This window comes from Mauremys mutica, chromosome 1 (genome assembly GCF_020497125.1).
Source record: "Mauremys mutica isolate MM-2020 ecotype Southern chromosome 1, ASM2049712v1, whole genome shotgun sequence".
Taxonomy (NCBI): domain Eukaryota; kingdom Metazoa; phylum Chordata; order Testudines; family Geoemydidae; genus Mauremys; species Mauremys mutica.
Genome location: NC_059072.1, coordinates 33,150,052 through 33,177,447, shown reverse-complemented (window position 1 = coordinate 33,177,447; position 27,396 = coordinate 33,150,052). Strand labels below are relative to the sequence as shown.

At 40.7% G+C, this 27,396-nt stretch overlaps 1 long non-coding RNA gene across 1 annotated transcript; it reads right to left on the bottom strand.

The window, feature by feature from the left end:
• Positions 1–17,693: 17,693 nt before the first annotated feature.
• LOC123375252 lies at positions 17,694–26,735 on the bottom strand. The gene is made up of 3 exons (XR_006581373.1): positions 26,616–26,735; positions 24,677–24,776; positions 17,694–18,130 (listed from the first exon to the last, which is right to left on the bottom strand). It is a non-coding gene; the product is annotated as an uncharacterized LOC123375252 (long non-coding RNA).
• Between the last annotated feature and the right edge of the window lie 661 nt (positions 26,736–27,396).

Here is a 27,396-nt window from a genome sequence, read left to right as displayed (position 1 = left end):
CAATTAAAACCAGACAATGCTCTTCTGTGCAAAGAGGAGCCTGATGACTGTAGAAGTGACCAGCACATATAACCAGCTTGCTCTCCACACACCATCAGCACTTGCTTTGTAGAACACGGTGATTCATGGACCACAGTTTGGGAACCACCAATATAAGGGGGCACCTTCACACACTTCAGCATAAATAGATTTTTCCTATTGTTTTCAATACCCACTACAGGGTTAAAATTAACATTTCTTTCCATACCAGTTATGTTTTCCCCCGCATATACACTTTATGAACATTCTCTCCGTTTTTCTACAGAGCACAAGGAAACATGGCAGTGGAGGAACTTTTTGTTCATTGTCATTTTCATCAATAGTGCCTGCCACAGTACTATAAATTAGGTTGGTTCAGTTATCTACTTCCTCTCATGGTTGAATGGCTGCTTCCACAACAACAGAGATGTAATAGGGCCATTTTGTTGATGTGTCATTTTCAGTTTCAGGCAACTGTGCCATGGTCCACTCCAGGAGTGCCCAGTCAGGTCTCAGATCTCCAGCCATCACCTGTCTCTGGGAGGGATCCTTGTCCCACTCCCTTCTGGCTGGGATGTTTTAAGACTGTATAGATCCCTGCCTTATGCTATGATATCACCAGCAAATCAGTCTGCTTCTCCAAGGTCTATGAACAGTGTATTGTCAGCAAGTTACGAGTTACCACACAGCTCTTTCTAAGCAAACTCATTTATTCTAAGGTAAAAGCATTACAGAGAAAACATAATAGAAAACAAACCAAATAAAAAAACCAAGCAGATTTAACACATACCGAAAATATACCAAGAGTCACCCATCAGTCTTAAGCGGCCCTACTAGGGCACAGTATTTCCAGTCCTTCAACAAGGTCCTGTCCATTTGCTGGATCAGAAAGAAGGTCCCCAGTCAGTTTAAATCCAGCCTTTTTATATCAAAAAACTCTTCGTTTGTTTGTCCCTGGAAAACCCAATTTTAACTAATATATGCAAGGTGGTACCTTCCTGGTGGTGTTTACAACCTAACTTATTAACCTTAGTCACTCCCTACTGTTTCTGGTTCCCAGACAAGCTTTGATAACCCTGCATCCCAGAGTTGCATACAATTCCTGGTCCACAGTGATACAAATCATTCACAAAACTTAACACAATTTGGTCTCCAAAGATATTGTGGGGGTTGCAATATATGTCACAGTTACTATCATTTTTGCCAGTTCTGACAAAAGCAAAATCCATAAACTTACTCCATTGTTCATGAATTCACTGATGTTTTCTAAAAAAGTGTTTTTCCATTTGCTTTTCCACCCCCACCCTCCCTTTCTTTTCCACCACCAATATTACGCAGCCAACAGTCATTTCACTTTGAGCTGTGACCTTGTCAAATTGCATACATTTAGCAGGGACAAGGGTGCTCAGTACTGGGTAAGTGATTTCAAAGGAAAACCAAGGCCATTAAAGCCTGCAGGAAGTATTGCTAATGAGCAAAAGGTGGCACTTTGCCCTCTGTGGTTTTAGAGGACATTGTGTTGCTGCCTTTGGGATAAGACATTGAACCTAGGTCCTGACCACTGTGGCCATTAAACATTCCACAACTATGTTTGCAAGAGGTTTTCCTAGTCAAATTCCTACTGTGGGGTTAGTCCTTCCCACCTAAATTCCCCCTACAGTTCAAAGGTTAAAAAATAGTAGACAAAATGATTCCTTGATATGTTTCTGAATTAAAGGTATCATACACCAATACCTCACTGATGTGAATTTCACTTACCTCCCAACACTTTATAATCTGTACAAAATTCTGTCCATCTTCTCCACAGCACAGAGACTTAATTTTCACAGAATTTTTACCAGGAAAATCTAAACTATTATATTCTGAGTATTATAATAGCCACATAAGAAGTAAGATAAAAAAGAATCACAGATTATTCCCTCCCTTGTATTTCCCACTGTGGCCTGTCTTCTCTGTGATAGTGCAAACACGTGTCCTTACCTCTAGGGTGCCTCTCTCATGCCCGGACATGGCTGTGCAGAAAACTTTGCCTCTCACATGACCTTTGGTGGCCACTTCCTCAGCAGAAATGGTCAGTCTTCGCCAGTCTCTTCTCCGACTGATTTAGCACATCTTCTGTGTCTCAGCCCTCCAGCCAAGTCACAGAACAGTTTGATTCCCTCCTGTGGTTCAGCACCAAACAAAAAAAGATACTTTGCCCCTCTAGGGCTTGTTTCTCATTCCCTGGTCCTCATAAACACTAGCTCAAGGCTTCTCTCCAGTTTAGGGCGCCACCACAGAGTTAACCATGCTCCTGTAACTCTGCTTCCTGGTCCCAGCCAATCCCAAACTACTGGACCTTCCTCCCAGCCCTTCCCAGGGAGAAGGAACTCTCCCTTGTAGTTCTTCTCACCTGGCTCTCCCCTCTACTGAACTCTAGCTCCTCCTCCTCTGGCCAGAAAACAATAATTTAATCACCTCCCAGTTATAGAGTATAACTAATGAGGGTCTCTCCCTTGCTTTACAGGTGATGGGGCTTAAGCCCCATCATAGGCTGTCTTCTTCAATGTAAACTCCTCAGTGTAGGAATTGTCTTTATTGTTAGGTACACCATCAAAAGTTGTCAGCACTTAGCAAATAATATAAATAAAGCTGATCTACAATTGTCAAAATAAACTAAACATATTTGATTAACTACACTGCTTTTTCATTGTTCATTCATTAGTTAATTTGCAGCATTGTTTAATTCACTATGGTTCTCCCCCATGGTTAATGCAAATTAACAAGGTTCTAGATAATGTAGATGTCATCAACCCTTGCATAAAATACACATAATTTCCCAGTAAAACATGGCATATTGCTTACAAATCAGGTTTAAAGATGTAAGACTGACATAAATGTGACAAAATAATTAACTGTCCAAAGAATTTTAAGAGGGCAGAGAATGGTGGAAATTGTATCCTTTGTTTGGCATAACAAAGCTTGGTTAAAAAAAAAGATATGTTAGTGATGAGGCAGGGATGAGTACTCAATTTTAGAAACAATATGTTCATCAGTAACTGTACCCTGTGAGAACCATTAACAAACCTCTGAGCCACCTAAGTGCAAACTAGAGTTATATAATGTCTCTGGCATACTAAATTAAGTTGTAGCAGTGAAAAAGGGTTAGATAAATATTCCTTTATAACTTTTAATGCACAAAATCTGTTTTTCCTCAGTTCTGTGTAATCTCTTTAATCATAATTCAAGTTAGTCATAACCTTATTTTATTAGGTCATAATAAAACAGTATTATGTAAGTAATAAATATGATTTGGTTACTTACTATTAAAAACAAGAGGTGCATTATGTTCTGCCAGGAAACTCTCCATTCAGAGATATGAGCCAAACTATTCAGATTGTTCTTCAACACGTGAGCTGTTGATTCCCCTTTTGTGAAGTTTCTATACTTACACCATCATTTTTCTCAAAAATGGGCCCTTTTCTCAAGCAAAATTGTTTCAACTGCAAAACCTTGTGCAACTTCATAACTGATGGCGTTTTCAGAGCCAAATTACTGTTTTCATGACATGACATTTGAGACATGCAGAAATCTTTTCCACAATCCTGAGCTTAATTCATCTTTTAGAAAGTGACACACACACACACACACACACACACACAAATCACACATTCTAGCTACAGTAATGGTGTCTGTCTTTTGTCACATTATCTAGTATTTGAAAAAGATAGCCCTTCTTTTTTATTGTCACTATTTCTCTTCTCAGTTTTTAACAAATCATAGAGACTGACTGGCAGAATTGGTATCCACTGGTCCCTAACGAATTTACACCAGCAGGTCTCCTCTAGTACCAGACTTACGTTGTGAGTCTTTTTCACTGTGTATTTTATACTCCCGGGGGGGGTGGGAGAAGGATGAATGAGAAAGGAGTGAGTTGTGACATCTGTTCATACAGTGGAGGCAAGAAGGGATGAGAATCTCCTGGAGGACAGGGCAGTAAACTCTGCTCAGTTTTGTTTGTGTTGTGCCCTGTGTCATAGCAACTGCACCTGTATTTCCCTTCAGTGCTCTAGTAAGGGCAACCACTCTCAGGCTCTCTCAGTGTGTTGCCTCTCCTGGTGGAGACATGTGTCCCTCTCCCTTCTGACTACCATATTTTCAGGCAGCTCAGTTCCCTGCCTACACTTTGTTATCCCCAGCAGAAACAGGCTGCCCAAGCAGAACCTGCTTGCTTTCTCTTCAGGGACAGTTAACAGGTATAATTGCTACAGGTATAAAGTACCCCACAGCACTTCTTGTGCAAACTTACTCTATTCTTAAAGTAGAATGCTTTACAGAGAAAACATCAAAAACAATAAAAGAACCTACATGCCTGCTAATAACCCTAATGCAGTGGTAGGCAACCTATGGCATGGGTGCCGAAGGCGGCACGCAAGCTGATTTTCAGTGGCACTCACACTGCCCGGGTCCAGGCCACTGGTTCAGGGGGCTCTGCATTTTAATTTAGTTTTAAATGAATCTTCTTAAACATTTTAAAAACATTATTTACTTTACATACAACAATAGTTTAGTTATACACTATAGACTTATAGAAAGAGACCTTCTACAAACGTTAAAATGTATTACCGGCATGCAAAACCTTAAATCAGAGTGAATAAATGAAGACTCGGCACATCACTTCCAAAAGGTTGCCGACCCCTGCCCTAATGGGAATTCTGGCAGGAGCAGTCCTTCAACCCGTCACCCAAAGGGGGATTACTCATGGTTATAAGTTCATCACAGCTTCAGCTCAGAACAAACACTCAGTCTTATGAGGCCTCAATAGGCTCAGTCCTTCCAGCCCTATGCTAAGGATTGGGGCCCTCAATGGAGCAGAGGACTTGTCTGTTTGCTGGGACAGGAAGAAGACCCTGAGCCAGTTTAAAATCAGGTTGTTTTTTCCAAAACCCCTTTGTCTAGGGTTTCTAACTGTCTAAACACACAAACCCAAACACCCTTGCCCTGCACCTGCCCCACCCCTTCCCTGAGGCCCCACCCACTCACTCCATCCCCCCTCCCTCCATCACTCACTCTCCCCCACCTCATTCACTTTCACTGGGATGGGACAGGGGTTTGGGGTGCGGCCTCTGGGTTGGGGCCGAGGGGTTCAGAGTGTGGGAGGGGGCTCCAGGCTGAGCCTGGGGCAGGGGGTTGGGGTGCAGGAGGGGGTGCAGGTTCTGGGAGGAAGTTTGGGTGCAGGATGGGGCTCAGGGCCAGGGCAGAGGATTGGGATGCAGGAGGGGGTTGGGGTGCTGGCTCTGGAAGGGGGGCTCAGGGCTGGGGCAGGGGGTTGGGGTGTGGGAGGTGGTGAGGGGTGGATCCTGGTTGGCATTGCAGCGGAGCTAAGGCAGGCTCCCTGCCTGCCCTACCCCCGTGCCACTCCTGGAAGCAGCCGGCATGTCCCTGCAGCCCCTGGGGTGGGGGGCCTCCGCATGCTGCCCCTGCCTGTAGGCATAATCCTCGCAACTCCCATTGGCCATAGTTCCCTAAAATCTCCCAGTTTGGCTTCAGTAGCCTCTGGGAAATAGCGCCCAATTCCAGGAGACTCCCGGCAAAACCAGGAGGGTTGGCAACTCAACTTTGGCTGTTGGTGTCCCCAAAAAATCCAGTTTGAACTAGTATATGTGCACCTTTCCAAGGGGGTGCCTTCAAAGGGTTGATAATAAAGTAATGTTAGCATCCTCCTCCCTACTAGAGAAGGAACATACAATGCCATAAGAACCCGTACACAATTTCATTTTAATGCAATGTACCCCAAGAGTGTTAACCCTCATTGAGTAAGATGTAACTGTAATGTTAAGCTTCATTCCATAAGGTTTGTTCAGGATATTATGGGATGTTGTCTCTCACACCCTGGTTTTACTTAGAAGAAAGACCTGAGATGCCAACCTAGGTCTGGGAGCTGAGGAAGGAAACCCTAAGTTTAAGAAATACTTTGACTCAGATCTTGTGCAGAGAGACAGCAATAGTGCAATGTCAGGTGCGCAGGTGGGTTGTTGGCAGCATGGACCAAGTCTGGTATCTCTGAATCTTAAAGCATGAGCCACGATTCCTCACCTCTATCAGCCACAGCTGTAGCAGGTCATCAACCTCTATGTATTGTCCAGCCACCACTAGACAAGGACAGAATGCCACACTAAGTGGGTGTGGTTTATATTAGTTACACACTGTTTAGTGAAAGGAGCTGAAAACAGAGCTGTTCTAGAAGAACATAGGCAGGGGAAAGGAACCCTTGGAAAGGACCATTTTGTTTAGAGAACGAATATCCTGATTTTTCCCTTTAGAAGTGGGTTATGCCAGAACCCAGGGGAAGAGAAAAACCTCTGGCTGGGGAAAATGTTAATTGTATTTTGAAAAGGACTCCACAGGTCTGACCTTTATCATATGTTGTTTACTACATACTGTATACCCTGTGCGCACAGACTGAAAACCTAGAGTACTGGAAAGGAAAAATCTTGACAGGGAAGTTTGTATTTATTTGGACAACTCCATAAGCATAGTCATTTGACCATATTACTGGCCTAATTTAACAAAGTTAGGATTCACAATAAAGGATTCAGCCTCCAAGTAATACTGGAAAACTCAGAAGGAAGCTACATCATTTCAAGATTGTAAGTTTGATTTCCAGACCAAAGAAGTTTGGAAACTTTGGATAAACATGTAAAAACACAGATGTGTAGCAGAGTGATTATTATTAAATTCCTAAACCCAGTTAGGTTACCTTTGCTGGATATGTTGAAATATTTTTTAAAACATAATAAGCTTCAGGGAATGCAGTATACAATTTGTTTTTATCTTTCTGCTATCCAACTTGCTCCTTGCTCATTTGTCCTGCCAATTACTGCATTCCCTGACAGTCTAGTTTTTTAGAGTTGACCCTACTACACTCAGCATTGCCTCAAAACACAACACAAATACCAGCTTCCGGCCTAGACCCTACACAAACTAGAGAAAGCTTCATGGAATATTATATTTCATTTAAACCAAATGTATCTTACTAAAGGTGGACCTGGACAACACCTGAATTATAAACATTCCTGGATCTTTGTACATCTGAACTTTGCATCTTGAGCCCTTTTCTATAGCTTACAGCAGGGGTAGGCAACCTATGGCACAGGTGCCCAAGGCGGCACACAAGCTGATTTTCAGTGGCACTCACACTGCGTGGGTCCTGACCACCGCTCTGGGGGGGCTCTGCATTTTAATTTAATTTTAAATGAAGTTTCTTAAACATTTTAAAAACCTTATTTACTTTACATACAACAATAGTTTAGTTATATATAATAGACTTATAGAAAGAGATCTTCTAAAATATATTACTGGCACGCGAAACCTTAAATTAGAGTGAATAAATAAAAACTCGGCACACCACTTCTGACAGGTTGCCGACCCCTGGCTTACAAGCATAGTAGCTGAATCTTGAGAAAGTCCAGTTTTTTGTCCAGTTCTAGAAAATAGGAAATTGATTATATGACATTTTCAATTACAAATGTTTCTTTTTAATTTGCTACATATTGTACATACAGCAGACAACTACAATGAATAAAGAACAAAACACATTATGTTATGTCATGTAGGCCTGCATCTGATTAACTAAGTTGACCAAAACCAGTGTAATACGACTCAGTAGATCAAGTTAGAAATTTGAAGAAAAACGTTTAAAGTACTTTTGAGCTCAACTAGTACATATAATGGCAATCCCACATTGATTATGCATATAATAGGAAAACTACCTCACTTCTCATTAACCAAAAAGGTTTCTCGGGTAAACTAAAACACACTAAAGTAAACTATTTTTGCATCTCAGAAACAATGTATTTTCTTTAATATGCAGCATGTCTCTCCTCCAAAATTATGATACTTTAATGAAACATGTCAACAAAATAATAGCCTCCACATACTAAAAGGTATAGCTTATTTTTAGGTTAAAAGCTAAATTATATAAGAGTTAGTCCACTAGGAACTGAGACCTTAATTCAGCAAAACAAATGCTTAACATTAATTTTATTCTGTTCTAAATAGTCTCTTATCCTGGCCTCATCACAGTACTATATGAGTTTCTTCCACTAGTGCATTAAGCAACATGACTTAAATCTGTCTCATATGCTTTGTTCTCTCTCTCATCCTTTCCCCAGGGGAGAGTTGTGTGTGCAGTGGAATCTTTGTCTGGATAGGGTTTGGGGGTAGTTGGAAGACGGTTTGGGATGGTCTTTCGTTCCTGAGAGGAGTTTTGTGTAGGCAATAGGGAGGAAGGGACCATTTGGGGCCCAGCGTGACAAAGGTTGAGGCTAGTATATAATGACTGTGAGTCACTAGATCCTTGACTCATGTGCTGAGCGGATTGTTGCTGTCCTTTAGCACCCTTTGGAAGTTGATGCAGTGTAAGTGTCTTTTTGGTCAAATCAGGATCATGATTGCCTGGGAATTAAGAGAGCTCTGACCACGGCCTTAATGAGATGCTGGTCTGTCCAACATAGTGGCTGGATTGGGATATCCTTGATACTGACATCTAAACCAAAGACAAGGTGCAAGGTGGACCAGAGATGACCTGTAAGATTCCTAGAGGCAAGTGGGGAGAGAAGGTAGTATTTCCTAATGGGCAGAGCATTGCACTGATTCAGCAGAGCTAGGTTTTAGTCCCAGCTCTCCCACTGGCCTTCTGAGTAACATTAGGCAAGTCATTTCACCTCTCTGCACCTCAGTTTCCCCATCTGTAAAAGGGGAATAATAATGAATACTTTCTGTGTAAGTGTTGTGAGGTCTACTGATGAAGAGTGCAATACAGGAGATGGTAATATTATTATTGGGGTTTTGTCAGGTTGGACACTGAAATTTCATCACCATTATGCACAAAGAATCAGTGAGCTCCTTTATGAACCCTTCAGATTTTTGGGAGGGGGCTTTCATTTAAGTTAAAATCTGCTGTCTTCGATGTTGTTAGATAAATGAATTCAAATGAATTTGTTTTTTACCTGAGCCACTTCTTTTGGATTTGATGTTTGAAGAAAAGATGGATACAAAGCTACCCACCTTCTCTGTCTGTGTGACTGGGGCCCCAGGGGGGCCACACCAAGGTTACTCAATTAGAGCAAACTGCAAAGAATGGGGCAGACAATCTCCAAAGCTGGTGGATATCCCAATACTTAGATTTACCAAGCCAGCACAAAACAATTTCTACAATACCTTACTGGTTACCCAGAAGCCAAAACACAATTCCCTTAAGGCAACCCAGCCTTGGGCTTCCACCCAGACAAGTCAGATATGATGAGGATTACTGAAAATCTTATTCATCAGAGAAGGAAGTTCTTCCAATCCCAAAGGATTGGACACATTACCTCCCAAGTTAATGAACATTTCAGATCTTATTTAAATACATACTTACAGCCAGGTCTTTCTAACTAAACTAAAATTTATTAAAAAAGAAAAGAGAGCGAGAGTATTGGTTAAAAGATCAGTATATACACAGACATGCGTACAGTTCTGAGATCAGTTTCATAGTAGAGATGGTGAGCTTTGTAGTTGCAAAGAGTTCTTTCAGAATTAGTCCATAGGTTATAGACTAATGTTCATATCCAGGGTGATCCAGATGGGACTGGAGATCTCAGTCTTAGGACTCAAGTTCTCTGCATAAAGCATCAAGTAGATCTGAGATGAGAGGATCAGGTCCCAGGAGTCTTTTTATACAGTTTTCTAGCAGCCTCTTGACCATACAGCCGTGGGTGTATGATAGGCTTTTGACGTAACCTATTTCCTAAACATCACCAGTAATTACTGTATGGAGTAACATCAGGCAATTTAGCCATTAAGCAGTTTATTACAAACTTTAAAGAGATATATAGGCAATGACGTTATTTCACCCAAGATTCATCTAAATGTTAATATTTCCTTTTGATCTCTGAATCAATAGCTGTAGGAATAGACAGGAACTGTCTGGTTACACGGCTAACATCTAACAAGATATAAGTAAACATATACAATTAGTATCACCTCTAATTCTCTAAAAATACAGGTTTGCATTTCAAAGTTCTAGCCTACCTAACATGGAATGCTCCTAAATACCATTTACATACTTTTCTGACATGTCTCTAAAGGTTGACTCTGGGTCATTTAGCCTGCGAGCTGCTTAACCCTTTCTGGCCATGTGTCACAATCTGGTTCTGTGATGGTCAAATAGACTAGGAGGACATCCAGCCAGGACTCTGATGCATGCACTATCAGGTGCTTTATTGCAGTTTGTTTGTTTGGAAATAGATCTTGCATCTAAGTGTGTGTTTACATCTTGTTAAAGTCAAAAGTTAATCATATACTCAAGTGCTCTGCTGAACGGGGATGGAATTAAGCACATGCGTAAGTACTTCACAGAATCAGGGCCTTGGTAATTCTGAAAAACCCAAATGAATTATAAGACCCAGTGAAGCCCAGAGAAGCACCAGAGTGTACTTCTTTTTCTGCACCATCATTATACACTTTACAATGGCAATGGGATGCTGCAAACAATTGATCCTTCTTTCATGTACTTACTTGGAACATTTGTATTTGACACATATTTCCTTTCCATTTACAACTTCATTTATAAATGTTTCATTTTTTTTCATCTTTTAACCATACTTTAGCCATAGTCCCTCCTGCAATAAGAATGAAAATAAATATATTAATCACAAGAAAACATATCAGTGTAAGTGATACTGTTGCAACTAGGCCAAATCTTACAGTGAGGCAGAGGAGGTATTTCTTCTGCAAATATATGTTTTTCATTTATACAACTCATCCCAGCATTTGTCAGCTATACTGTACATGAAATTTAGGGCCAGATTCTCAGCTGGTGTTAATTGGCATATCTCCCTTCACTTGACTGGAGTTAAGGTGATTATACATGCTGAGAATTTGGTCCGTAGTGTGGAAAATGTGCAGTACTGAAAATTATACACATACACAAAATCCATATTTTTTTCATTCTTATCTGCCACTTAAAAACCTTGACACTCTGTATGTGAAAAAGAATAACAACACTTATTTTGAACAATTGACAGGTATAGAAGGATTCTGATATGATTAATACCTTAATAATCGCACTCGAGTTAGTTAATCCCAGTAGATTCCCAAACTGAAGAGAATGCTGAGACACTTAGTAGTTAAGCAACCTTGGCTGGGTACCAGAATGCATGTTTTAGCTCGTTTTTACCAAAGAGACTTAACAATATACTAAAATCCAATGGATCAAAAGCATTCTACCACAGACAGTAGAGTTCAGAGGAGCTAATTCCCTTTACTTCCAAATCCCAACTCTTCGGCTCAGCTACCTTGGAAAAAATAATAATCTCCACAGTACTTTCCTTTGGACTACTTTGAAATAGTTACCCACAGATAAATATTCAGGGCCATATTTCTTTCTTCTGCTTTTTTCCTTTTCCTAAGACACTCATCATTGTAGGGTATTCTTGCCAAACATACAGTACGAAAATCAGAGGACTGCTTTAAAGGAATTCACATGTGAAGTTCAAATATTGTGACTAGCTCTGTACAGGTGCATATTGGGTCAAGAAGCCCTCCCATGGATGCGTGAGCAAGGAACAGCCAGGGTCCTTTTCCTTCCCCTCACAAAGTACAAGGACCTTCACTAAACACAAAGACAAGGGATTGCTTAGCACAGCCAGAAATACAAAACTCTTTAAAAAGACCTTGTCCATAGACCCCTCCACCCCTTTCTGCATCAGCTGGCAAATGAAGAGAAGCACTGCTAATGCAATAATATCATTCCAGGATGTGCACTTATACAGGGAAAACAATTCCAGGAACAAGTAGTAGTAGTAGTATTTGTAACTTGTATAAAGTAGTGTCTCAAGGCCCAAACCTAGATCAGGGCCCCAAAGTAATAGACAGTCCCTGCCCCCAAACAGCTTACAATCTAAGCAGACAAGACAAACAGTGTGGGGATGGGCACAGGGAAGGACTATCATCATTTCAATTTTATGGGGGGGAATGGAAATGTTTATATGAGACACTGAGGGAGATGCCATTGGAAGGGAAAAGGGAGGGAAATTAAGCAAAATCAACTCATAAGGAGGGAAAGGCAACGCTCTCTCGAGCTTGGAAGGTTGTGACAGGAAGCATTCAATGTGACAGAAGATGGGGAGCCAATGAAGAATTCATAGAGGAGAGTGGTATGGTAAAAATGACAGTGAAGGAAGATGATTTTCATTGCAATTTTGTGTATGGACTGGAGTGGGGCAATATGGATTTTAGAGAACCTAGAGAGGAGGATGTTGCAGTGGTCAAGGCTGGATATAATGAGGGCCTGAATAAAAGATTTAGCTCTGCAGAGAGGAAGGAAAGGACAGATCTTAAAGATACCGAGGAGGACAAGGCAGCAGAATTTGTATATAAGGAGAAAAATAACCACAAAGTTGCAGGCTCGATTGACTAGGGGAGGAGGTGTTGACTGGAATAGAGAAGGAGGCAGTTGGGGAATACTTGCGAGGGAAGAAACGGGGTTTGATTTGGGCCACTTTTAAGTCAAACTGACAAAACTGTAAATAGAGCACAATAAGAGAAATCTGGGCTTTGATCACTCTGCATATAAACCTGAAATGTGCTGATTTTCCCTGAAGTTCTCTCTTCATAGCCTTGTGATGCAAATTATATGTTTATAAACAACAACAGATTTGGCTATTATTAATCCTGCATCTAATGTCCACTCATTTTCTATCTTAAAAGCCTACCTGCCCAAGTCCAAGTGAAAAATAGCTCTGTCCTGTGGATACATCAAAAACATGTTAGCTACTGCTATTCAGATTACCAGCTGGCAGAATGAGTATTTCAGACCACACTGGGTATAAATTATGTCCCTGACCACTCATCTTCATTATTGACAAAAATCAGCCAGCCATGACAGGTATGACCTGTTAACACTGGATAAGTGTGTTCACAGTGTGAAACTTTGGCTTACTCCAATTGTGTTTCTAGCTTGAGATATTCCTCTATGATTCTCACTCTTCCTTTTCATTTCCTGAGTTTCACTTAGGCCTTGGATTTGAGCTGGTGAATCAATACTAGCTTACATTCCCCTACCAGTGCCTTTAAGAAGCACAATCTTTGAAAGTTAAACATTCTAGTAAATTGCTCAAACAGTCTTGAAAGGTTAAACACAGCTCTGAAATCCTTTTCATGTTAGGCAAAGTTGTCATCAGCTTTTAGAATAACTGTAAAGGAGGCCCACAGCCTTGAATCTAGAAATGTGTTGCAATAACTGCTTTTGTTTCCATAGCCTTGGTGATTTTTTCTGTACCAAACATCCATCATCATGCTCACAAAGGATTTCAGCTTGTGATGCTCACAGTTTCAAATCACATGGGCCATCTAATTTCTAAGACTTTGAAATATTCTTTCATTGATGGGTATTTAAAAAAAAAAGACATAGCAGAGCTTTTTCCTCCCCCAGAGCCAAGAGCAAAATCTTTTCTTCCCTGTCAGATGTCTTCTTTATTAATGGTCAATTAAATCAAATGAGCATGGACCACATACTGAATTCATGCAGAGGATCTGATAAGATCTTTATGCTGATCTTAACACCATTAACAGCTGCAAAGGCAGAAGTTAAAAGTTTAGAGAGTGAATATAACAAGACTTATTTATATTCATAGCACTTCTTCCCCGCTTCGTTTGTATACAGTGCTCCTAGTTTCTGAGGATACCATTTACCTTCACATAACCCTTTGACACCCACTCAGCCAGACAGCCAAAGGATGACTACTTTTGAAGCAACACTTCCAATAATTATGAACAGAGACAACAAGTAGTCTGGTGGCACCTTAAAGACTAACAAATTTATTTGGGCATAAGCTTTCATGGGTAAAAAACCCACTTATTCAGATGCATGGAGTGAAAATTACCACTTCATGCATCAGAAGAAGTGGGTTTTTTACCCACGAAAGCTTATGCCCAAATAAATCTGTTAGTCTTTAAGGTGCCACCGGACTCCTTGTTGTTTTTGTGGCTACAGACTAACACTGCTACCCCCTGATATATGAACAGAGAATGTACAACCCCCTACCACTGATTTTTGTCATCAAAGATTACCCTAATAGCAGGATATTTCACATTTCCCCATATCCTCTTCCTTCCACTGGATGGGACAAAATTAACCCTATGGTATACACTCCAGCAAACTTCCAATGTTTGCTAATGGACCTGTGTCACTAGCATAGCATTACAACGCCTGAGTTCTAATTTTGATTTTGACATTGACTTTCCTTGCGACTATCTATTAAAAGGACATAATACTTACTTGACTATAGGGACTGCATCTTTTCTGCAGGAGTCAAGATGAAACCTGTGGTAACACAGTAAGGTGACTACATCACACCTCACGGGAATGTTACAAGTATTCATGTCTGCCAAGTGCTCTGAAGATTTTAAGTGCTCAGTGTCATTTTAAGTGCATACATTGCCATTGAGAAAAAAAATGTCTGTAAAATAAATACCTGGTTGCTAACATTAGGATTACGGAAATGTTTCACTTTCACTCATTTACTGATATCCGTATACATTGACTCAGAAAATTATTGGCAAACTAAATGTAATTTCTACATTATATAGTTAAAAACCTACTGGGGGAAACTACTAAATGAAGGTGTGAGCTCCTGTAATGGAATGCTGTGTAGTGACACCTTGGAGATTGCTTTAAATGATCTTGATATACTGAATTACTCACTTGCAAGATTATGCAAAAGGAAAAAACTGGAGGAGGGGAAGGGGGAGGGGATGTGGGTAAGAATGGGGGTGAGCATTGTGTTTATCACATGATAATCAGTTCAACAGCAGAGGTGTGGAACACAAGAAACAGATGAAGGCCTGTAATCCCCAGGGAAAGTGAAGAGCACTGTATATGATACCCACACTCTCTCAAGTGATTTTATTTTTTCCATTTTATGTGAAAATTTTCAAGTGGAAAAGGGTTGTATTCAATAGCAATATAGCTCACAGCTCCTGGTATGAATTTTTTTTTAAAAATCACTGAACTGCTTTGTGACTGGGTAATTGTATTGCTCATACATCATGACCTTTTAATTCAGTAGATGACTAAAATGCACACTGCCCTGCCTGGATCTATCCAGCTGAATGCTAGCATAACAAAGGTAACAGAAAATTATCAATGACAACAAAATTAAAATGTTCCTTGTGATTTGTTGTTTTCGTATAAGGTTGCAGACCTCAGTGGAGCTAGAAAGGCATAGTGTAATCTTGGCTCTCATTCTCACCATACCGTTGAGTTATATTTTCTTCTCATCATTTTTATTCAAAGTGAAACAGATTCTTTAAAAAAAAAATCTACTAAACTATGCACCAACTTTTTATGGTACATAAAAAAAACTGATGCTGAAATGGTCAAAGCTCCCATCTTTACTACACAAACAATCAAGTTTAACAATGGTTATTGAGCCCATCAGTGGCTTGATCTGATTGTCTCCTTCCTTCTACTTGTCTATGGGGTACCTGTTCTGTATAGCACCCAAAGCCATAGTATATAAGCACTTTCCAGGTAAGTGAGATCTGCACAGAAAAGTCTCTTGGAGTCCTCTGCTTTTCTCACTGTAGGCAAGTGGGGCCTTTGACACTCAGCATATATGTAATTCTTTAGTGTGGAATTTTCAAAATCACTCAGTATTGCCCAACTCTGTTTCCATGGAAGTCAAGTGTAGAACTCCCATGGACTTCAGTGGGAACTGAGTTGTGCCAACTCTTGAGCAGTCTTGAAAATATTGCCCTTCATTTTTTGTTTGTTCTCTCTCTGGATATTTTATAAAAACTTCCCTGTGTGAATGTATCTGAAACAGGTGCCAGGATTCCTACAAATCACTATTTGACACCAGCTAGGCAGGTGGTTATCTGGAACTAACTCCTTAATACAATTGTCCCCATCCCACCCCTGTCTGTTTATTCATGGTTATCTCTTGTCATAATCCTAGACATTGACCTGTGTGGGATAAAGATGACCTTTGTTTGATGTGTAAAAGCAGCAAAGAGTCCTGTGGCACGTTATAGACTAACAGATGTATTGGAGCATGAGCTTTCATGGGGGAATACCCACTTCATCGGATGCATGCCTTTGTTTGATGTGGTTGTACGATGCATAGCTCAATAAGACCTTATTAAAGCCTCTATGCACTATTGTAATATAAGTAATTCATAAAAGCAACAACATTGGTACTTTTAAAAAAATTCACAGATACCAAGAGCCCAATTTCAGCCCTGGAATAAGAAGGCACAAGTCCCATTATTTTTAATTGATGTTGTATCCATTTACTCCAGTAGCAAATTTGGCGTTTATGCTAGAGTACATTGTTTGAACCCAAGTATAATACTTAGTAGCCTAGCCAGCCTAACATGAGAGTTGGAACTGAAGAAAACTGCTATTGTGTGTAATGTAAATGAGAGACTTTACTGAGAGACTGTATTTCTTATTTATCTATACACACTGACTTAGTACATAGAAAAAATGTCTTGCATTTTTCAGTATTCATGATACTATGAATTGTGCCAGAGAATATACAGTTTGGAGCAGGCCTGTTATCTTCTACAACCATCTACCAGATGGGATGCTCAGTCTGAGGTATCTAGATTTCCCAGTAGTAATTTATTACTAATGCTTTCTGTCATTAGAGTCAATGTGGTCTCAAGATGAGGCAAACAGTAAACACAATTTCATTTTATTGAAGTCAGCACCAAATGAAATCCCACATTTAAAGTCTACCTCAGGGAAGAAGGCTTTCAATTTCACATTGTGCCCTTTGCACCTCATACATGTGGTCAGAACACAGTAAGTGCACAACCTGAAGTGGTTTATTCCTTAATAATGGATATTAATCATTGTTATACTACTTCAATCAGTAATAAATATTACAGTTCTCCTAGAATAACACCATGATTAGAATTATAGGATTTAATATCCAACAAACAATTGAGTAAGGAAACCATTTAGGTTTCCTTTCAATTTTTCAATTTGTAGTCAGTTAGGAATATTTACTTGCTTTCTGTAAGTGAAATGAATAAATAGGATTAAATTCCATCTTACAAATAGCATAGTGAGTTAAACAGCATATACACTACAGAATGAGAGTGAGTGAGACAGGGAAAGATCTAGTTAGGTACCGTATGCAATGGTTTGTACAACTGTGGCTTTTGTACAACTGTGGTAAATATAGTATCTGCAAAATTCCAGCATTAAACCATCATGTAGAGTATTGGTATAGAGTTTGGTTCACTGCTACTTTGTGCCAGTTTCACACTAGTGTCATTTCATAGAGCAAAGGGGACAGGGTGGGATGGGATAAGAGAGAACAGCTCTGCAGGCAGGACCTGAGCTCTGCCGGCAGGACCTGAGCTCCGCAGAGCCTTGAAGAGGAGGACAAAAATCTTAAACCTGAATCAACTAATAAGGCAAAAACGCGGGGGGGAGAGGGGAGGAGAATAAATACAGACATGAGAAAACAAGAAATCAAGGATATTGCATCATATAATTTAGTTCTTTTATTATGATATATATCATTTATTTTAAAGTATTTAAATATATATTTTCATTATGTGAGCATTAGTTATTTAGTATCTTTTATAAAAGTAATGAAGTGTTAGTAACATATCACTATCCCCCCTTCCCCCTCACACACACCTTGATCTGCTATTAAATCTCCGTGGAAAAGCAAAGTGACATAGGCTACCAGATCAATGACAGGAGAATTAGTGAACATCTTTTGTACTGATCAACAGCTGCCCTGCCTTTTCCACTTGCAGATTCACATTCACTTTAAACATTTTTGGTTTTAGTCTTACATTCCTATCCCTCCATGCAAAGAACTCCCACTGAAGTCAATGTGAATTCAGTTCATAGGAGGCTTATGCGATATCGTAAATGAAAATCATCGGTTTGCTTTGAGCTCTCTGAATTGCTCATTGAAACTTCTTTCCTTCCAAGTGGATCCAAGATGACCTTAGGTATTTTAGAAATAGATGTTTATTGGATGATAGTAACATTAAAGTCTTCTGCTTCTCCACTCCTTTTCCCAGCATGATAGTCCAAGGCCAGACCCTCTTCCAATTCCTATGAACAGAAATATTTCACATAAAAATCCCTCCTTTACCACTACTAATTACCAGAAGACTAATTTTTAATACATTGCTTCAGAGGGCAACCAGATAACAGCACCCAGTGATAAAGTCAGTAATCTCTTGATTACATAATGACAGAAGCTGTCAGATAAACTCAGTTCATAGGTTCGCAGCAAACCTGATGTAATTCAACTAAATTTGTATGGTTACATGCACTTTATTAGTATTGCTCCAATGAATGTTTACACAGTACAACAGCTTCAACAGGAAAGCTTGAGAGTTACCCACATCAGAGTTCCCTATATCCCAGTGGTTGGGGCATTCACCTGAGAAGTTTAAATCTCTTCTTCTCCTCATCAGGTGAAGTGGGGACCTGAACAAGGGGCATCCCACACATCTCAGGTGAGTACTGTAACCACTGGGCTAAAAGCTTCTCTTCCACCCCCTGCCTTTCTGTCCTGGCAGTTTACTTGGAGATAGGTGGCCTCTGAGCAGGCCTACCATTTCAGGTCCCGCTGGTGAGGCACATGGAGAAATGCCTATGTTCTCCAATTTGTGGATAACACTGTGGCATAGGTATATGGACACCAACAGTGAGGCAGCATTGCACATGCACAGAGGCAGAAACATAGGCACCAAGCAAACAGTTATTGCAAAGATTAAGGCACTCACTAAGTTTAGGCAGCAGAAAGTTTAGATGGCAGATGAGTGGGAGTTTTGTGAATGCCAGTAGCACCTGGGACTACACTGACAGTTAAGGACCTAAATCCCTTTTTGAATCTAGCCCATTGTCTCGAAGAGTTTACTGCCTAATCACCAAGTGGATAAAGACACAGTATAGTATAACAGGCAATTAATAGTTGAATTTGTACATTATGGGCCCAATCCAAAATCCACTAAAGCCAATGGAGATCTCTTGTAGGAGGAGTTTTACCATGATGGGAAGGAAAGAAGAAGGAAGCAAAGGCATTTGAGGAGGAGGAGGAGGCGGAGGAGGAGATGGTTGAAACAGAATGGGGAGAAGGAAGATTAAAATACCTTGGGTGAGCTTAACTGACTAGAGAGGAATGGTGAAATAATGGTGAAGACAAAGAGAAAAAGGTTACAGCAAAGAAGGCTAAAAGTGACCAAGCATGGACCAAGGGCTTTAGCAAGAAGGGGGCATTTTGAAGGTTTGAGAGGGCATGGCCAAAGCGAACTGCACTCCAGTGATCTCTAGTCAGTGGAAAGGATCTAGGATTGCTCCAGCCATCATAGCCATTAACTTAGGCCTGGTCTACACTAGGGGGCGGGGTCGATGTAAGATACGCAACTTCAGCTACCTGAATAGCGTAGCTGAAGTCGAAGTATCTTATTTCGACTTACCTCCCGTCCTCACAGCGTGGGATCGACTGCCGGGGCTCCCCCTGTCGACTCCACTACCGCCGCTCGCTCTGGTGGAGTTCCGGAGTCAACAGGAGCGCGTTTGGGGATCGATATATCGTGTCTAGATGAGACGCGATATATCGATCCCCGATAAACTGATCGCTACCCGCCCCAGGACCAAGGAGGAAAAAAGGTGTCTTTCCTTACCCCACCCTAGGCTGGACCAAGGGTGAGGTCAGCAGCACAGCTGAGGATAAAGCCCATATTGCTTATCAACAATTGTCACAGGGGAGCTTTTCAAAGGCACAAATGGGAGTCATAATGATCTGCCTTTAATATTTCAAACTCAGATATTTTGATCGTGTTTGTGTAGTCTGTTATTTCAAGGAAAAGGTGAATCTTTTTCCTTAGAAAACTTCTTTTTCAAATCCCAACCATCTGCATAATATTTCTTTATCAAACGATACAAGTGACAATTAAACTTCTATTGAGTAAAGAAGAATTAAGGAAAGCAGCTGAGAACACAATTTTAAGTTCTTAGTTACTTTCTTTAGGTATTTTAAAACATTTAAGAATTTAGCAAGGAAGGGTAATCTTTTGTTCTAAACCAATTCCAAAAATATTAAATTTCATTACTGGAATCAATTATTAGCATTTCTGGCATGCCACAAATACAAATATTACATACCTGGTTATTATTCTCCATAACCTCTATTTTATAGTGTAAGGACATGCCATCTTTTATAATGACACCAGTTAAATGTTTTTTAAACTCTAATTTTGTGTTTCAATTCAATAGTTTTATGTTCCAATTTATTAGTAGAATCATCAATAAACCCAATCCTTTTTTCAAGGTCAAGATTTTTTAAATTATACAAATCTAATTTGGATCGTGACTGTAGTTAGGCCAGTATGATGCTTCAAAAGTAAGTTTAAAAGAAGTCTTCAGGCAAAAATCTATATCACCTGCAAGTACTGCATCAAGTGCTGTGGCAGTAAGGGTATATTTGCAAAGGGGCAAGGGAGGGGGAAAGAGAAGAGAGTCTGCAGTGGCTGGAATCTGAAGTTGGACAAATTCAGACTAGAAATAAGGTGCACATTTTTAACAGTGCGGGTACCTAACTATTTGAACAACTTTCCTAGCGATGTCATGGATTCTTTGTCACTTGGAGTCTTTAAATTAAAGACTGGATGTTTGTCTAAAACATATGCTCTAGCTCCACCAGAAGTTACAGGTTACTGTAAAGGGCTCCACTTATTACAGATCCACCACCTGTGGCTACGTCTGGGAATTAACTTTTGCCTCATGTGGCTCCCCGTGTTGTTGGTCACTGGCACTGTGGTCCCTCTTTCCCTTTGTGATTCAAAGTGCTCCCTCTTTGTGATCTGGCCCTCCGGCCAGATCACGATACAGTCCCCCCCTTCTGGGATATCAAACTCCCACCAGACAAGCTGTCCTTATATAACCTCAGACAGTCTTTTATTCCACCTCTAGGTCCTGTGCCACTTCCCAGTGACTAGCAGGAGGAACCCACACCCACTCATAACTCCAGATTCCAGTGCAGGGACTCTACAATTTACAATTCAGGTCTTCTCAGTCTAAGTCCCTGTTGCTGTTTCCATGGGCACCTCCCTACTCCATCTCTTTCTCTCCTGGTCTATAAGACTGAGAGGGGACATGATAGCAGTTTTCAGGTATCTAAAAGGGTGTCATAAGGAGGAGGGAGAAAACTTGTTCATCTTAGCCTCTAAGGATAGAACAAGAAGCAATGGGCTTAAACTGCAGCAAGGGAGGTTTAGGCTGGACATTAGGAAAAAGTTCATAACTGTCAGGGTGGTTAAACACTGGAATAAATTGCCTAGGGAGGTTGTGGAATCTCCATCTCTGGAGATATTTAAGAGTAGGTTAGATAAATGTCTATCAGGAATGGTCTAGATGGTATTTGGTCCTGAGGGCAGGGGACTGGACTCGATGACTTCTCGAGGTCCCTTCCAGTCCTAGAATCTATGAATCTATGGGTTTACTACCAGAACTTCCTCTGCTCACCCTGGCTCCATCTCCATTTTTGGCCTCTTGTCAGACTCCCTAGTGCAGGGCAAGACTCCAGGGCTTAGTCTCTCCCTGTATTTCCTTCTTGTCCCTGAACAACTCCCTCTCACTCTAGAGAGTGACTGTAGCTCCTTCCCTGTAGCCTCCTCCTGCTCTCACTTCCTGGCTTTATAATCCTATCCCAGTTGGACTTCCTCTGCAATTAGACTTTATCAGTTCCTGGTTCCCCTCCAGGTATAGCATATAAGGTTAATTGGCCCCGTCTGGCCCACATTATCTCCCACCGGGTTTGAAAAGGGTGAACACCTCTCCTCACAGTTACATTCAGGAATCACAGAATAAAATACCATGGTCTACAGTATGCAGGAAATCAGGCTAGACACAATAATAGCAGTCCCATCTAGCCTTTAAAATCTATGAAGCTCCCACTGAAATGTTATTGGGATTTGAATTCAAGGATCAAGACTTATATGAACTAAACAAGACCAATCCATTCTTTTCTAAATGAAGATATTGTGTTTATGTAAATAACTTTAATAATAAAAACTGAGAGACAAAAAGTATAGAAAATACACTTCCAGCAAAAACTATCATAGTGTACACTACATAATCATCTACGTTTTCCATGTGGCATCAGAACTATTTAAGGTCTATATTTCTGAAGCTGTATATACTCTATAGCAATAAAGCCAGGAGTTATTACTACAATTGCTACACTATTTCTAGACATAATTCCTATGGTGTGACACTGCATACGCTGTAATGGATACATCAATAATACAAAATTATAATTCTTAAATAATTACACAAACCTATTGCATGATATTGCATTTCAGCCCATATACAATAAAGGTCTCCAGAGGAGTCATTCAGGCTGACCACGCTAATCAATATTTACTGATTTTTTTAAAAATATGAACATATTTGAGAACTTCTAAACCCAGATTAGTGTCACTACTGAGTAAATTCTCAGTGTGTCAATTAGTGACAAACAGGTTAGACTTTAGTGGCTCCTTCAGATTTATTATAGTACTTTCTTGCCTTTACTCTCATCCCAGAAGAAAACTGCACATTTCCAGATCCCTCCCGTGTTCCCCCCCCCCCGCAAGTGCTTCTCCAGCCGAACAACTGCACAAGGGGGTCTGGTAGGCTTTTCAGTTCTATCTATCCAGTAATACCCTGCTCTTCAGTGTAGAAATAACTACTCAATGCTCTGGAGTGTTGTTCTAGACCACTCCAAGGAAGGATCAAGGGGGTGTTACAAAATCTGCAACTAACAGAAGATTTTTTAAATGTTTTGGAGCTGGGCGAAGCAAGAATAGAGCAAGACCTTAGCCACCAAGTAATTTCAGTGCTCCCAGTCAACCAATAGGTGTACAGATACGTAGATCAGTGTCCCACAACGATCAGGGTGGCACTCATTATAGTAGCAACAAAGAATCCTGTGGCACCTTATAGACTAACAGACGTTTTGCAGCATGAGCTTTCGTGGGTGAATACCCACTTCTTCAGATCTGAAGAAGTGAGTATTCACCCACGAAAGCTCATGCTGCAAAACGTCTGTTAGTCTATAAGGTGCCACAGGATTCTTTGTTGCTTTTACAGATCCAGACTAACACGGCTACCCCTCTGATACTTGACTCATTATAGTAGACTTTCTGATAAGATTTCCAGGGGTTTATCCCTTAGCTGGTGTATATTGTCATAGCTCCATTGATTTTATTGAAGTCAATAGAGCTATGAAAGTTTACTTCAACTACGAAACTGCCCTCTACTACTTCTTGGTTTCATTTTGGTAAAAAGAAACCACAAGAATAGCCTCATTTGATATTGGTTCTTCAAGACTTGGACAAAACAATGGTATTTTCAAGAAATGTGGAGCAGATTAGGTTTTTGGCAAAGATTCAAGTCAGCTCATGTTTTCCTCAACTGGTTCATAACCCGTAATCAACATATAACTGACATAATTTCACTCACTTTACATCTGGGAATACAATGATACCCTTCTCTTTGTTTCAATCTAGGCCTCAGATTCTGGGACTTGCCTGGCTTTCCCAGGTTTGCTGAGCCTTTATCTGGGATCATATTCTTGAATATAGTAATTGCAGCTAGGAATTGGCTACAACAGTGGTTCTCAAAGTTCATGGCACCCCGACCCCCATTCTGACAACAAAAATTACTACACAGCCCCGGGGGGGGGGGACCAAAGCCTATGTCTGCCCAAGCCCTGCCGCCCTGGGTGGGGGAGCCAAAGCCAAAGCCAGAGCCCACTGCCCTGGGGTGGGGGTGGTCCAAAGTCAAAGCCCCAGGGCTTCAGACCCAGGCAGGAGCCTGTAACCTAAACCCCACAGCGCAGGGTGGAAGCCCTCGGGCTTCGGCCCTGGGCCCCAACAAGTCTAAACCATCCCTGGCAAATCCCATTAGAATAAGGTTGCGACCCACTTTGGGGTCCCAACCCACAATTTGAGAACCACTGAGTTACATATATTGACTTCAGTGCAAGCAGGAGTTTGTCCTTAATTGTTAGCTTTATATACCCAAACAAATGACCATGGGGCCTGTATCACATTCCAGGGTGCAATCCAGACAGTGAGCCCTGCAGCTTGAGTGCCTCACAATGCTTTGCTGTTATAGCTCCCAAATGGGTCACTCACAAACCGCCTAACAGCATGCAGGTCACACCCTGAGTATCTGTGTGTTGCCCAGCAGTTCTGACCACAGCAGCCTGTCATCAACATTCCAGCCACACCCTGGCTTCCACCCTTGGTTACTACATGCTGGGTTGCCCCAACATACTCCCATTTCTGAATTTTCCCCCAAAAATGTGTTCTTCCCAGGCCTCTCCTGGGAAGTTCAGATATTAGCAAGTCCATTACCCCTGTATGGGATCAATACATAACAGTTTGCTACCATAACTAGAGTTACCCAAACAGCTCAGTTTAAACACAACACTGGATTAGTTTTGATTAAAAACAAAACAAGTTAATTTAACTACAAAGTGATAGATTTTAAGTGAGTACTAGTATAAGGCATTGAAGTAAAAAATGGTTACAAAAGAAAAAAAGATAAAACGCTTTCTGGTAGATAAAACAAACTAGACTTGGTTCAAGGTAAAATCCTTACCACAGGTTCCCAGCAACATTGCTGACCAAATTCTCATGTCAGGAATTCCCACAATGTCGAAGAGCTGGTTCTTTTGTCTTCTTAGGTGAAGGAGAGAGAGCTAGATAGATAGGGGGAGATCAGGAGAGATAGTTTGGGGTGCTTTTGCCCATCATTTGTATAGTACAGTCACCCTTTGAAATTACTCCTAGACAAAGTTAATTCCAGTTGTGAGGATGGAGAAATGGAGTCTTATGGTGAAAGAGGTTCCATGTTATTGTTTGCTAAAATGCAGATCGATCTGTTCCTATCCTTAATTGCCAAAGAATAGCCACTTGATAGGTGATTGCCAATCAGCTTTGATGACACCTGGCTAGAGGAATTGGCTTTTCCTTTGTCTTTGAGAAACCAGTTGACCCCCTCACCAGACTTGTGTGGTAAACACATTGTAGTCATAATTTCAGCTTATATTCATAACTCTTAATACAGTGTTTCTCAAACTGGGGTCACTGCTTGTGTAGGAAAAGCCCCTGGCGGGCTGAGCCAGTTTGTTTACCTGCCCGGTCTGCAGGTCTGGCCGATCGCAGCTCCCACTGGCCGCAGTTCTCTGCTCCAGGCCAATGAGAGCTACTGGAAGCGGTGGCCAGTATGTCCCTCGGTTCACGCCACTTCCAGCAGCTCCCATTGGCCTGCAGCGGCGAACCGCGGCCAGTGGGAGCCGCGATCGGCTGGACCTGTGGATGGGGCAGGTAAACAAACCATCCCGGCCCGCCAGGGGCTTTCCCTACACGAGCAGCGACCCCAGTTTGAGAAACACTGTCTTAATACATATTTTGTACATACATTACATAAGAATATTGATGATCAGTGTTATTATATTTTAAATGATACCTCACAAGGTGTATGTTGCACAAAGATTATTACAAAGGCTTATAGGGTGTGAATACAGGAATGCTTTCAGTTACAGCCTGATCCCAAAAACCCTTGTTAACACAAATAAACCTTCACCCAAATAAATGTCAATCCAAGTGGTGTCTACTCACATAAGAAAGGATGACTGTTGTGATTAACATGTTGCAGGACTAGGACCCATGTACAGCCCAATTAATTCAAACCTCATTACAAAAATAGAGCCATACCAAACAAAAAATCCAAAATAATAAAAGATAAAAGGCAAAAAGTATGACTTGAAGAAGAGAAGCATATTTAAGGACAAAAGCTTCACTTGTCTAGCAATCCTTCAGCAAATATATGCAATACTCTATATTTTCTGCCATAATTCCTGGAATCAACATTATGGTGTGTAGGTAGTCTCCGTATAAACCATGCCAAACATAGATAGGTTTTTTTTTAATGACTTTTCTCCCGTGGTGAACTCTGTAAATCACTCTCTCAAGAGAGTGATTGTACTCCATTAATAAAACATACCGAAGACTTAGTCTAAAATCGTATGTTAAAAAAACACCAGGAAATTATTGCATGAATACTTTTGCGGTGATAGAATCTTTTTTTTTCAAATGTGGAGAAAAGTGTCTTAGTATTAAGAAATATCTAGGACAAGGTATACTACAGAATGTTGGAAGGGTGATGAGAGCATATAAGTACTTCAATACATAGTTAGATGAGAAAAGACACAGGAGGTAGGTACTAAACTTTTGCCCCCTATAACACCTAAGCAACTGCTACTGGATAGTGATATGTTTCAGACAACTTGGAGTCCTCCCAAGATCATCCATTCTGATTTATTTCATTTTATGTTGAAAACAATTAAATATGTGTTTGAAATATCTTTAAAAGCACTGAAGAGAGACCATTATCCATAATAACAATCCTTCCTACTTGCCTGAGTAGTGCTTGGTCAGCTCTATGTGAAAGATTTCTCTTGGAAGATCAATGACTTTTTTTTACCCATGGGAAAAAGAAAGTTTATTTCTGCCACCGACAGAATAAAATATATTACCTCACGCATCTTGTCTCTGCCTTCATCAGATATTTAAATATTCTTCACTACAAGGTAAGAGTGCAAAGTAGAGCACTAGATAAACATGTAATCAATAAAATAATGACTTTGAAGAGGAAAAATTCTAAAGAATTATAAACCATATATTTAATATGTAACTCAAACAATCATAGACTGGAAGGGACCTTGGGAGGTCATCAGGTCAAGCCCTCTGGGCTGAGGCAGGGCCAAGTAAACCTTACCATCTCTGACAAGTGTTTCCTTAGAAACCTCTAATGATGGTGATTCTACAACCTCTCTTGGGGCCCTATTTCAGCGCTTAATGGCCCTTACAGTTATAAAGTTTTTCCTACTATCTAACCTAAATCACCCTTGCTAGTGATTTAGGCCATTACTTCTTGTCCTCCCTTTTGTGGACATGGAGAACAATTGATCACTTCTGTTGTGTATTTGGTTGTCATGGTTTTTGGTTCCTATGGTAACTGAGTTAGATTATTAGGGGATAGCTCAGCCAGCTTCAGCCGGCTGGGTGAGTTCTCTGAGTCTGTAAATAAAATGGTGGTTTTGTTAGCTGTCTGGCCTCAAGTGATTTCTTCCTAAACTGGCTGCCCCCAAGGATATAACAAGTGGCAACGATGGATGGGATCCTGGTGCTGCTCCAGTAACAGAAGGAAGTAGAAGTCAAGGTACAAAACAAACAAATAAAAATACTGCTTGTTTGCACTGACTGTGAAAGTGAAAGTAAAATCATGGCTACTCTGACCAGGCCACTGGAACCTTT